General features: G+C 41.2%; 1 pseudogene; it reads left to right on the top strand.

Annotated features, from left to right (window-relative positions):
• Positions 1 to 344: 344 nt before the first annotated feature.
• LOC103260711 lies at positions 345 to 12,643 on the top strand (annotated as a pseudogene).
• Positions 12,644 to 13,474: the final 831 nt, after the last annotated feature.

Below are 13,474 nucleotides of genomic sequence, written 5' to 3'. Positions count from 1 at the left end.
TTCAGTCTAGTGCTTTCTCAAGTTTGACAACTTGTTTTCCAACCTATTTGCTTTATGCAATTTTCCTTTAAAATATACCAAAGATGTAGGTATCAGGACAGCAGTGGGAATGGATGTAAAAGGTACTTTGGGTCAGTCTAAGTCAATAACTGGATTTAGTGGTTGCCATTAGATAAGAAAATGGGCAGGTTGGGGTGGGAAAACATGTCCAAACTGATGCCCAGCATGGCGAGAGCATATGAATAGATGGAATATAATTTTTCCTGAGACAATAAATACCCAAAGCACCTTGTCTAGATGGGGTGGGGAAGTTTGGTTCTGAATGTGTTGACTCCAAAACGTTTATGGCGTTCCCAAGCAAAGAAGGTAATACAAATGTCAGCTGTATAGATCTGAAGCTCAAAAAGATATTTGGTGTCTCAGTGGCTGAGGAATAGAGAAGATCTCTCAGAGAGAGTGTGGGGAAGGAGAAGGGCTCTGTGGGCAAAACTTTAAGGAACAAAGGCACTCAAGGAAAGGGAAGAGAAAGCAGAGACTGTATAGCTTGAAAAGGAACAGTCAGGGAGGGAGAGGCACTGTAGGGTGTGGTATGAGGGCCCAGGCAACATAGTATTTGGAGAGGAGTGTGGTCCACTCTGCCAAGTTCCATCAGGAAGTAAAACAAACATGAAAAGTGTTCATATCAATGTAGAATGAACACCTACCATTCTGATTCCTCCTCCTCCCATGTATGTTGAAACAGCAAGTATCTGGCATTGTTTTCCATAACCCATGGCAAGGAACTTAGAAAAGAGATAAAGCAGCCGGACTCGGTGGCTCAGCCTGTAATCCCGTGCCTTTGGGAGGCTGAGGTGAGTGGATTGCCTGAGCCCGCAGGTTCGAGACCCGCCTGGGCAGCGAGACCTCATCTCTACAATAAATCAAAAAATCAGCCGGGCGTGGTAGCGCATGTCTGTAATTCTGGCTACTTGGAAGGCTGAGGCGGAAGGATCGCCGGAGCCCAGCTGGTCGAGGCTGCGGTGGCCAGAAGCGGCCACTGCACTCCAGTCTGGGCGACAGAGTGAGACTCCAACTCAAAAAAAAAAAAAAAGAAAAGAGACAAACCATTCAAAACCACTCTTGTTGGGGCTGAGAATTTTCTGCTAAGAATTTCCTCCTAATAGAGACATTGTATCATATATGTTTTTCTTCTTTTATTGAAGGCTGTAACTACCCAACAATCTGGATCTACATACTAGAGCTCTGCACGCTGGTCACCTGAGATCGCACAGAGGACAGCATGAAAGGGTGTCCAGCACACAGAAAATGCCTTATAAGTGCCAGTTGGATAGGAAGCTTTCCATAGGTGGAATAGTCGAGACCCTAAATTTTCCTTGTTTCAGAATATTTCCTTGTGTCCAGAAAAGACTGTTAATAGCCTCAGAAGCCACGTGAGTATGTGTGTGCACCATTTATGACCACGGGTAATGTGGAGTGGTTACTGACTTGGAGGATTGAGCTATGAATGATACAGCACAGAGGCAACCCTGAAAGAACACATTTTTAAATGCAAGGTCTGAGTGCTGATTGACATACTTTGTACGATAGTAAAATCTGGCAGGTGCATTAACTTGCATCCCTCTGATCTGTACACATCCACACTTGTCTTCTTAGGGTACTTGGTAATAAGCTTCTTTAAAGATCCCTGAGTAAGCACTGAAGATAATATCTGGAGTATGTAGCACTCAGTCCTTTTAGAATGGCTTTTTCCTGCTCCTTTCGTTTTCTTAAGAAAATGTCAGTTTAATCATTTCCTAATGCTTTGATAATGTGTTTCTTTACATAGCTGTAGAACACTCACTTCAGTGTTTTAAAAGCATGAATGTAGATGTAAAAGTGCCAGTTAAATGAGATTACTTTTTCCTAATGAAATAACCAAAGAGCAGTTTGAAGTTTCCTAAACTTGCATGACATTTTTCAGAGCAAATAATAAAGTCTAAGCCCTCCAGTGTGTCTCTTATTTGAGAAAATAACATTTTGAATCTTGCTGAACATTTTTTAAATATTGGAAAATAGGGGATTCATTCATCTGAGGCAATCTGTCCCTATATTAGGCAGGTTAGCCTCCAGGTAAGTGGAGACTGAGCAACACGGGATGTTAAAGAGAAGAAAGACTCTGGGACCAGGTAGAGTGGGAATTTGTCATCACTGATCCTAATATAGAATTGGCTATGACAGGGTTAGCAGGAGCTTAACAAACTCACGTTAGCCTCTGTGGAAGGAGTTGACAGGGTAAAACATCTCCCCCAGCACGTGAGGATACATGTAGGAGACCAGATGTCAGAAACGCTCATGATGGACAGGAGACTTTATGTTTCTGCTCAGCCTCTTCATTCACCTCAGCGTCATTGGGGAGCTTACTCCTCAGCTTGGAGACAGAAGCCCTGTCACATAGGCTGAGACAACATGGCAGGATTTGAGACAGAGGGAAGGTAGTAGACCTAAAGGAGTGAGTTTCTTGAGAGAGGTCCAGTATGGTAGGCGGAGCACAGCAGCAGAAGACCAAAAGAGCAGCAAGAAAGATGATGTCACATAAGGTTGTGGTCCAGACCCTGGTCAGGAGGGAGACAAGGTCTGGCAATGGCTAGAGAAAATGCTAATTTCTTGGTCAGGCAAGTTGATGTTCCTGGTAGGATTATAAAACCCACCAATTCTAAACTTGATTGGTCACCTGAATTGGGACCCCATGACTAGAGTCAGTGAAAGCTCTGGGCATTCAGGGCTACCCCAAGCACTTTGAATTCAGTTATAATGACAGTGAAACTTATTCTAGCCTCCAACAACTATTGGCCAAAAATGTTAAAAAGCTTCCAGTGCTAGTAGGATTGAGCTTGAGAATGAGACAGGGCTAAGCCTGCCATGAAAAATGGACAATTCAGAAGAAGACAGGCACTTGTGTTCTCTTGCATGCTTATATGAACCCAAGAAGTAACCTAGAACAACATTTTACCACTAGGATAAACAGTAGAGAAAGACAGAGAGAGAGAGACTGAGCACTGTTTAACAGACCCTTCCATATTATTTCATCCATAAGCATATGAACATTAAAATAGCTAAGCTGCAAGTATTTTGAGGTACTATGATTCAGTTTCTGGCAGTAATTGAATCTCTAAGAGAAGCTCGTTTTATTTTATTTTATTTTATTTACTTATTCTTTTTTTAAATTTATTTATTTATTATAAAAATGTGGGGTACAATTCAGGGTTAGGTATACAAACATTGATCATGCAGATACCCTTGATGATAAGGTATGCCCCTCCCTCCCCTAGCAGTTCCCCTCAACTGCCAGTCCCATCCCCCTTCCCCTGACAGTTTTCCACTCCTGCCAATCACTTTCTTATAACATTATAATTGTTCAAGTTCACCTTATGAATGAGAACATATGGAACTCAGTTCTTTATTTCTGTGATAAGTCACTGAGTATGACCAACTCCAAATCCATCCAATTTGCTGCAAAGTCCATATATTTGTCCTTTTTTATGGCTGCATAATATTCCATTGTGTATATGTACCACAGTTTTTTTAATGAGAAGCTCATTTTAATATCCTTCTAGTAACTCATGAAATGGGCAATATTGTCTCTCCCATGAGCCACTGAAAAATAGTGAATTTGGATTTCAGAAAGAGCCATGAAAATTTTGAGCTTCACATTGACCTTTGGAATCTGAGAGAATCATATTGAAGACATTCAGATTTCACCAAGGTACCCTCAAGACTCCTTGTTGATAAGAGAGTGTACAATCAAAGCTAAGGCTTTCAATCCCCCCAAAATGTGAAGAACCAAATGAGCACCAATTTTCCCCTTATTGCCTCTCTCCCCTATCTTGGATGAAAGACTATATTTCCAATATTTACATGTTATGTAATGTAAAAGGCCTTTTCCTAGAGAATATTTTCTTTTACATTCTATTTCAGTTAACCTTCTTTTTTAAATTTTTTATTTTAAAGATGTGAGGTGCAATTCAGGGTACAAATGTTCATTATACAGCAACCTTTTTTAATGAGGTGTGCCCCGCCAGCAGTTTCCCGCTACTTCCAATCCTGCCGCATCCCTCCCCTGGCAGTTTCCCACTACTGCCAATCACTTTCTTATAGCATTACAATAATTACTCAAGGTTTACTTATGAGTAAGAACATGTGATACTTGCTTCTTTGTTTCTGTGATAGGTCACTCAGTATTATAGACTCTAAGTCAATCCAAGTTGCTGTGAAGTTCATAATTTTGTCGATCTTTATGGCTTCATAATAATCCGTAGTGTATATGAACCACATTTTTGTGTCTAGTCCTCTTTCAGTGGGCAGCATAGTTGATTCCATGTTTTTGCTATTGTGAATAATGCTGCAATAAACATGTATGCAGGTATCTTTTTCACAGAGTGATTTGAGCTCCTCCAGGCAGATTGCCAGTAGGGGGATTGCAGGTTATATGAAAGGTAAAGTTTTAGATCTTTTAGGAATCGCCAAACTGTTTTCCACAGAGGTTGCACTAGTTTACACTCAATCAACTCTAAATGAATCAAAGGCCTAACCGTAAAATCTCAAACTACAAGAACTTTAGAAAATGCAGGAGGCACCCTTATGGAAATTGAAACTGGCAACCAATTCCTGATCAAAACCTCAAGTGCCCAGGCCATAAGAGATAAGATATACAAGTGGGACCTCATCAAACTGACAAGCTTCTGCAAAGACAAAGAAACCATTGAGAGAGCAGGGAGACAACTCACAAAGACTGGGAAAAAATATTTGCCAACTGTATGTCTGACAAAGGCCTAACATCTGGGATCTACAAGGAACTCAAACATACTGAAAAGAAAAAAACAAACAGTCCCATTACAAAGAGAGCAAAAGATGTAAATAGACACTTCTCAAAAGAAGACATACGAGCAGCCAACAGATACATGAAAACATGCTCAGCCTCACTAGTCATCAAAGAACTGCAAATTAAAACCATAGTGAGAAACAACCTTACTCCAGTCAGGATGACCATCATCAATAACCCAAAAAACCCAACAGATGCTGGAGAGGATGTGGGGGGAAAGGAACGCTTCTACACTGTCAGTTGGCCTTCTAAAAATATCTCTTCTGAAAGATCTGGTCTTGTGTTCAAATTCACGGGCAGATGACAATGAATAGGTGACCCACCATTTTCCTCGTCCCTCCTGAGCTAGATAATCTGTTTGTTCCTGCAGATCCTGTCTTTACCCTGCTCCATCCCGCTCTGTACCCCAGGACCCCGACATTTGTGGACCACATTAGCAGGCTTACCCTTCTCTCTGACTTTCAATGCAGTTTGGTCACTAGGAAACTCTAGCAGGAAACCAGCAGAGAGGATGGATGTTGCCTGTCCCAGCTGCTGCTCTGTGGGCTGTGGTTGCCAGTGGCTGCTGTTTCATGGGGGAAACTACAAATTGCACCAAGTTTCCTGGTCCCATAGTCAGGTCTTGCCTGATTCTATTCATGACTCTCTTCTCTTCCTCCATTATCCCTAGGGGTAGGAGAAGCTTCTGGTGGTTGCTAACCACAAGGTGTTTTCTCATTCATTTGATTTCCCTCCACTCCACCTATACCTTTGAAAATTATCCCTCTGTTAAACTTGTTTTGATTACCTTCTGAATGAATGTATCATATGCTTCCTGCCAGGACCCAAGACCATAGAGCCTCTCCTATTTATTTCATGGTTTCTTGACACTTTCAGGATACACTGATGAGTCAACATCAGAGAGGAGATATACCTCTTTTCTGGGTCTCCTGGAAGGCTTGCAAGGCAGGCAATTACAATTGAGGGTTAAAATGGAACCTGGGGATTATCTGAGGGTTTCAATTATCCTTGTTACCCTCATTCTATCTTGCACCGAGGATTGAGAATTGGCTGTGTCAAGACTAAGTTGACACACATCACAGAGGCTATACAGCAGTCTATCTGCTCATTAAGAATTTTTTACTATGTCCCACTGATCTTCCAATTCTCACAACACTTTTGATGTGGGTTTAATTCTAAGTTCTGACAGAGAAAGGGTCTCACGTCTGCGGTCCCCAATGCAATCTTCTCATGACTGTCAAAAATGCAACTGTTTGTCCCCAGGCTTAAAGTGCCAGCTCTAAAAAAGGTCAAGGACTCTCTCTGGGAACATCTACAACATGCTAGCATGTACTTAAGATCTTCATTTTTATCTCCCACTTTTCTTCAATTTAATCGTATGTCCATAGGTCCAATATATACTCAGCACATTCTAAAACAGAGAATAATTCTGTTCTTATTTCCTTTCTAAGACCAGAATTCTACCTACTGTGCTATAGAAACATTAGTAGTTCAAATTTACACCTAAATGAGAGAGCCTTTTCCTTAGTAATTTCTACATATAACTCTTAGAATCATTTCTCATTTCCATCTCAATAGTCTATAGCTCAAAGCAAAAAATGAAGAAATAAAATCTTTAATAAGTAATAAATAGCAAGTCTTTTTTCATTTCCCTCGTTAATTATCAGGGAAATAAAATGTTTCTCCACATGCAGCATAGTTTCTCCACAAGTGGCACACTTCCTCCACATGTACCACAGTTTTGCTATTTTTTAAAAACTTTTGGCCAAAAATATATGTAAATAATTTCTTTCATATAATATATGTTCTTATAAGTAATAAAATTCCCAATCTTCAACTGCTTTAAGAATTACAGTCTCCTTGAAATTCAGAATTTCTCTAAGCATAACTGTTGTAGATAGCATTACCATCACTAATTAGCTTTTTCTAACAACAATTCTGTGGGACAGGTAGCTATATTTTATGATGCAAAGAGGGCTGACAACTTGGCCCATTTGTGTTTGAGATTTCACTAAAAGTTCTGACATTTAGTCACATGGATGTGCACTCTATCATTCATTTCATCCTCTCCACTTTGAAACTGGTAAGTTTGGCGTCAAAGTAAATGCCATTTACTAGACCCTAAAATGAGCTGGAATTGCATAAGATCAGTTTTGAAAGTGTGGGCTTTTCAAACCCATCTCTCTGGGATGACCACTATCTGATTCTTGGAGATATTCACAGCTGTGCTTTCTTTAAAAACTTTTAGGTATGTAGCAACTGAATATAATAAATGACACAAAAGCCCTTCAGTTGCAATTTTAGTTTATCAAGTATTTTTTAGAATTACATTCGTTTCTTTTAAGAATAAAATAGCATTTTGGAATAGAAAAACATAAAATAAAGTGTGGGCTTTTGGAGTTATCAAACACGGCTGAATTCCTAGTGATGCAACTAGCTGTGCAAATAGTCATTCAACTAGTCATACAACTGGTGTTGTGTTGCTATAGTTACACTGTGAGGTTGCTGTGCACATTCATATCTCTATAAGGATATCATCTTTGTGCATGTTCCAAGCAAATGATGGCTGCTATGACTATTATTATTACTATGGCTATTCTTCAGGAATTCTGTACATAATTAACTAGCCACTTCCAAGTAAGGTGATTCTGTATGACATTGCCAGGTGATGAGAAGGTTCACTCCAAATGTGTGGAAATAACAGAACATTCATGACTGTTTCTTTCTATAAAAAGATCAAATGTTTAAACATTTTGTGGAAGAGGTTTGCAAAAAAAAAGAAAAAAGTAGCTACAGCATAACATAGGACAGTGATCAGAGAATTGGGCTACAGCCCCAGCTTTATCAATTAATAGTGTGTTTTTTTTCAATGTTTTATTTTAAATATGTGGGGTACAAATCAGGGTTAGGTGTACAAATGTTCATTATGCAGGTACCCTTGTTGATAAGGTGTGCCCTCCACTCCCCCGGCATTTCCCAGTACTGCCAATCCTGCCCCACCCCCATACCCTGGCAGTTTCCCACTACTGCCAATCCCTTTCTTATAGTATTACTATAACTGTTTGGGGTTCGCTTATGAATGAGAACTTGTGATACTCAGTTCTTTGTTTCTGTGATAGATCACTCAGTATTATAGCCTCTAAGTTCATCCAAGTTGCTGCGAAGTTCATAATTTTGTCCTTTTTTATGACTGCATAATATTCCATCATGTACACATACCACATTTTTTTATCGAGTCCTCTTTTGATGGGCAGCATGGTTGATTCCATGTTTTTGCTATTGTGAATAATGCTGCAATAAACATGCATGTGCAGGTGTCTTTTTCAAAGAGTGATTTGAGTTCCTCCTGGTATATTCCCAGTAGGGGTATTGTGGGGTCATATGGAAGGTCGATTTTTAGATCTTTTAGGAGTTGTCAAGCTGTTTTCCTCAGAGTTTGTACTAGTTTACATTCCACCAACAGTGTAGAAGTGTTCCTTTATGATGTATCCTCTCCAGCATCTTTTTTTTTTTTTTTGAATTATTGATGATGGCCATCCTGATTGGAGTTAGGTGGTATCTCAGTGTGGTTTTAATTTGCATTTATTTGATGACTAGTGAGGCTGAGCATTTTTTCACGTATCTGTTGGCTGCTGCTCCTATGTCTTCTTTTAAGAAATGCCTAAGCCGGGCTCGGTGGCTCAACCTGTAATCCTGCACCTTTGGGAGGCTGAGGTGAGTGGATTGCCTGAGCTGCGGGTTTGAGACCCGCCTGGGCAGCAAGACCTCATCTCTACAATAAATCAAAAAATCAGCGGTCGTGGTAGCACACGCCTGTAATTCCAGCTACTCGGAAGGCTGGGGCGGAAGGATCGCCAGAGCCCAGCAGGTCGAGGCTGCGGTGGCCGGGACCGGCCACTGCCCTCCAGTCTGGGTGACAGAGTGAGACTCCAACTCAAAAAAAAAAAAAAAAGAAGTGCCTATTCATATCTTTTGCCCACTTTGTAATAGGGTTGCTTGGTTTTTTCCTTTTCAGCATGTTTGAGTTCCTTGTAGATCCTAGCTGTTAGCCTTTTTCAGACATACAGTTGACGAATATTTTTTCCCAGTCTATGGACTATCTCCCCACTCTCTCAATGTTTTCTTTGTCTTTGCAGAAGCTTGCCTCTTATCTCTTACGGCATGGGCACTTGGGGTTTTGATCAGGAATTGGCTGCCAGTTCCAATTTCCATAAAAATGTCTCTCATTAGTGTTTTAACCTTGAGCAAATCAATGAAATTTTGGGGGACTCAGTTGCCTCCCCTGTAAAAGAAGTTGGACTTAAACAAGGCCTGGTTTTGCATCAACCTTTCAGTAGTGTGATTCAACCACTGGTGTACACCACATAGCAATTAAATACACAGGCTTTGGGGTCTCTGCCAGAGTTTAAATTCTCCCTCTGCCACTTACCCTCTGTGAACTTGCATGAGTTGCTTAACTTTTCCAAGGCCAAGTTCCTCATTAATAAAGGGGAGGCCCAGCAATGTGCTGGCTCATAGGGACTCAAGAGAAGACTGCATACAGCTCTTCCCAACTTAGTGTTCAATGACATTACCCTGGTAGCTTGAATTCCATCATGATGAGAAAATTCACACCATGGATATTGGCCAAAGCTACAATCAAATGTTTACCACAGCCCCCTGGAGAGCCAGGTGTTAGACATTTACCAGAATAGCACTGGAGGTGATAATAGTATATATTCAGTAAGGGATTGGTTTTAGTATTATAGGAAGTAATTCATGCAAATAATACATTACTTAACACACTTATAGGGACATAATATGCTTTCCATAAATGCTATTCTTATATTATTATAGGCTGCAGTCTATTAAAAGGTTATGGGAAAATGTGATACTATTCTTATAAATCTTGCTGAGTCTAAAAACAAAACTAATGCTCTACTAAAATTTACACAAGTCTAACTTTTGCTCTACTGCTGAGTTCCCAAGTACAAAAGACAAGTCCTCATTTAATTTTGTATTTATAGGTTTTCTGTTATGCACCATCCTCAGTAGGTAGTTTTTCTCTTTGTACTTTGAACAAGGATTTCTCCTCTTGGCTTCTAGAATCTGCATAAGTTTGATAGCAACCCAATCATATGTTTTTTCCTTAATTTGGGGGGGAAATAACTACTTACTTTTACAACCAGCTCTGATCCCTATCTGATGTTCCTGGTCTCAGTCCATCTAGCTAGAAACCCAAGAGATCCCCTGTTCTCTCACTTCTCATTTCTCATTTCTAAGGCCAGTCAACCACCAAAACATCTCTCCAATCTATGTTTCTCCATCTCCACTCCTGCCATCCTTGTTTGAGCCACTGGTGACTGCTACTTGGATTACTGAAACAGCCTCCAGACTGGCATCTTCCCCCATCCACCAACCTACTGACCTCTGTTCTTTCTAGCATGCCCACCTGCCCATGCCACTTTTCTGCTGGGAACCTGTCCAGACAGGAACCTGTCCAGGCAGCCCCTGGTTGCCCTCAGACTCCCTTACTCCAGCCTTTCACTGAGAGCTGGGCTTTGGTCATACTGACCTTCTTCCTGCTCCTCAGATGGCCAAGCTTCCTTTGCCTTATCCTCTCCTCTATCTTCTTACTTCATCCTTAGACCTCACCCCAAGTCCATCTCATTTCATCAGAAAATCCCTTCCTGGACTCCAAGTCTTCTTCTTTCCATAAGCTCATCAAAAGTTGCCCCAATTCTTCAAAGCACATATCTGCTTATAATTTTATATGTTCTTTTCATATTTAACACCTATTTTCCCCACAAAACTGTGAGATTCACAGGTTCAATTTATTTTGCTAGTCACCATATCTTCAGTGACGAACACACTGGCTGGCGGTATTTGGTTAGACGAAAACACAAATGCATTAACTTTGGTACCTGCAGACAACGGAATATTATTCAGCATTAAAAAGAAATGAGCACAGTGGCTCACACCCGTAATCCCAACACTTTGGGAGGCCAAGACAGGAGAATTGCTTGAACCCAAGAGTTCAAGACTATCTTGGGCAACATAGCAAGACCTTGTCTCTACAAAGTTAAAAAAAAAAAAATCTGTCAGGCATGGTGGACACACCTATAATCCCAGCCATTTGGGACATTGAGGCAGAAGGATCACCTGAGCCCAGGCTGTCAAGGCTTCAGTGAGCCATGATTGTGCCACTGCACTCCAGCCTTGGGCAACAGAGTGAGACACAGACTCAAAAAAAAGATAAACAAGGAATGAGTTATCAAGCCATGAAAAGACATGGAGGAATACTAAATGCATAGTACCAAGTGGAAGAAGCCAATCTGAAAATGCTACATATTGTGATTCTAACTATTTTGGAAGACTCTCCCAAAAAGGAGATAGTAAAGAGATCTGTGGTTGCCAGGAGACAGAGGGTTGAATAGGCAGAGCACAGAAGATTTTTGGGGCAGTGAATCTCTGTATGATGCTATAATGGTGGCTACATGCCACTTACTATATATTTGTCCAAACCCATAAAGTGTACAACAAGAGTGAATGGTAATGTAAAACTATGGACTTTGGGTGATAATGATGTGTCAGTTGTAGGTAATGGATTGTAACAAGTGTATCACTCTGATAGAGGGTATTGATAATGGGGGAGACTGGGCATGTGTGGGAGTAAAGGCATATATATGAAAGAGTACTTGCACTCTATTTTTCTGTGAACCTAAAATTACTCTAAAAAATTAAGTCTGTTTAAAAAATAAAGAAACAAACAAATGAAGGCATGCATGAGTGAGAAGGGAGGAAGGAAGGGAGGAAGGACTAGACCTCAGCCAGGTCTCTTATTTCAGTGGATCTCATCACACTTACAGTAAAATCCAAACTCTTTTCCACCAAAGAGAGCTCCACGTGATCCGGTTCTTGCTGACCTTCCTCTCATACTTACTAAACTCCAGCGGTTCTGACCCTCCTAATGGTTCTCCAGCATACCAGCCCCAGCTTTAGGACATGAGCACTTTCCTCTCTTGGAAAATTCTTCTAGCCAGGCATGGTGCGTCACATCTGTAATTCCAGCATTTTGGGAGGCTGAGGTGGGAAGACTGCTTGAGGCCAGGAGTTTGATACCAGCCTGAGCAGAATATTTATAGAGACCTTGTCTCTACAAATAATTTTTAAGAGCTGTCTGTGTCACCCAGAGCCTGCGAGCCACCTGGGTCCCCAGAGACCCCGCAATGGTACAGCGTGGGTGCTGTGGAGACGCATCTCCCCACGACCGGATTGGACATCTTCGGGGACCTGAGGAAGATGAACAAGCACTAGCTCTGTTACCAGATGTTGAAATTTGCCATGATCGTGTCTTCTGATCTGCACTTAAGATACAGAAGGGCGTGATTATGCTCCTGGGCAGCGAGAGACCCATCATGGTGGTGCTGAGTGGAATCATGGAAACGGCCTTTCACCAGGAAACCAAACTCTTGGTTTGGGAAAGATCCCATTAGAGCTGGTGAAATAGTTGTTTTTAAAGTTGAAGGACGAGACATTCCAACAGTTCACAGAGTAATCAAAGTTCATGAAGAAGATAATGGAGACATCAAGTTTCTGACTAAAGGAGATAACAGTGAAGTTGTTGACAGAGGCTTGTACAAGGAAAGCCAGAATTGAATTGAGAAGAAGGACGTGATGGGCAGAGCCAGGGGGCTTTTACCATATGTTGGTATGGTTACCATAATAATGAATGACTATCCAATATTCAGGTACGATCTTTTGGCAGTAACGGGAGCGTATGTGCTACTAAAACCTGAATCCTAAAATAAGAAGCAGTTCCTGGGGCCAGATTGAAATGAATTCTGCTGAAAAAGGGAAAAACATATATTTGAATGTCCCACTTTCTGTATACAAGGAAACAGTGTGGGGATGTTTCTGTCTTGTCCAAATAAATGATTCATCAGTAGAGATGACTTTCTGTTGTGGACTCTGATTTGAATTTGCTCAGTCTCTCCGCCGATTGTGACAGATGAGGGTCTACAGCACTTCCAGAAACAGGCAGGCCACTTATGGGCCTGCCTGGCCTGCTGGTGGGAGCATGCTCAGTCCACATGTATAGTTGTGATGTCTGTGTTTCAAAAGTAAAATTCTTAATGAAGTGGCATTTCTGAGAATAATTCTATTTCTTTCTTTAATAATAATAATAACAATAATTTTTAAAATAGGTGAGTTGGGCACAGTGGCTCACGCCTGTAACCCAGCACTTTGGGAGGTGGAGGCAAGAGGATTGCCTGAGTCCACAGGCTCAAGACCAGCTTTGACAATTTGGCAAGACCTCATCTCTACAATAAATCAAATTGTATTTGTTTTTTTAGGCGTGGTGGCACATACCTGTGGTTCCAGCTATTTGGAAGGCTGAGGCGGAAGATTTCCTGAGCCAGCAGGCTGAAGCTGCGGTGACCATGAGCATGCCACTGCACTCCAGCCTGGGTGACAGAGTGAGACTCCAACTCAAAAAAACAAAATTAAAATAAAAAGTCAGGCGTTGTGGCACACGTCTGTGGTCTCCAGCTGAGGATGAGGTGGGAGGATTGCTTAAGCCCAGAGGTTACAATAAGCCATGACTGTACCACTGTACTCCAGCCTGGATGGCAG

The sequence above is a fragment of the Carlito syrichta genome, unplaced genomic scaffold, assembly GCF_000164805.1.
Source record: "Carlito syrichta isolate Samal-C Ts95f unplaced genomic scaffold, Tarsius_syrichta-2.0.1 Scaffold303309, whole genome shotgun sequence".
Classification (NCBI taxonomy): Eukaryota; Metazoa; Chordata; class Mammalia; order Primates; family Tarsiidae; genus Carlito; species Carlito syrichta.
The sequence above is the reverse complement of the archived record's forward strand: the minus strand, read 5'-3'. Positions and strand labels throughout refer to the sequence as shown.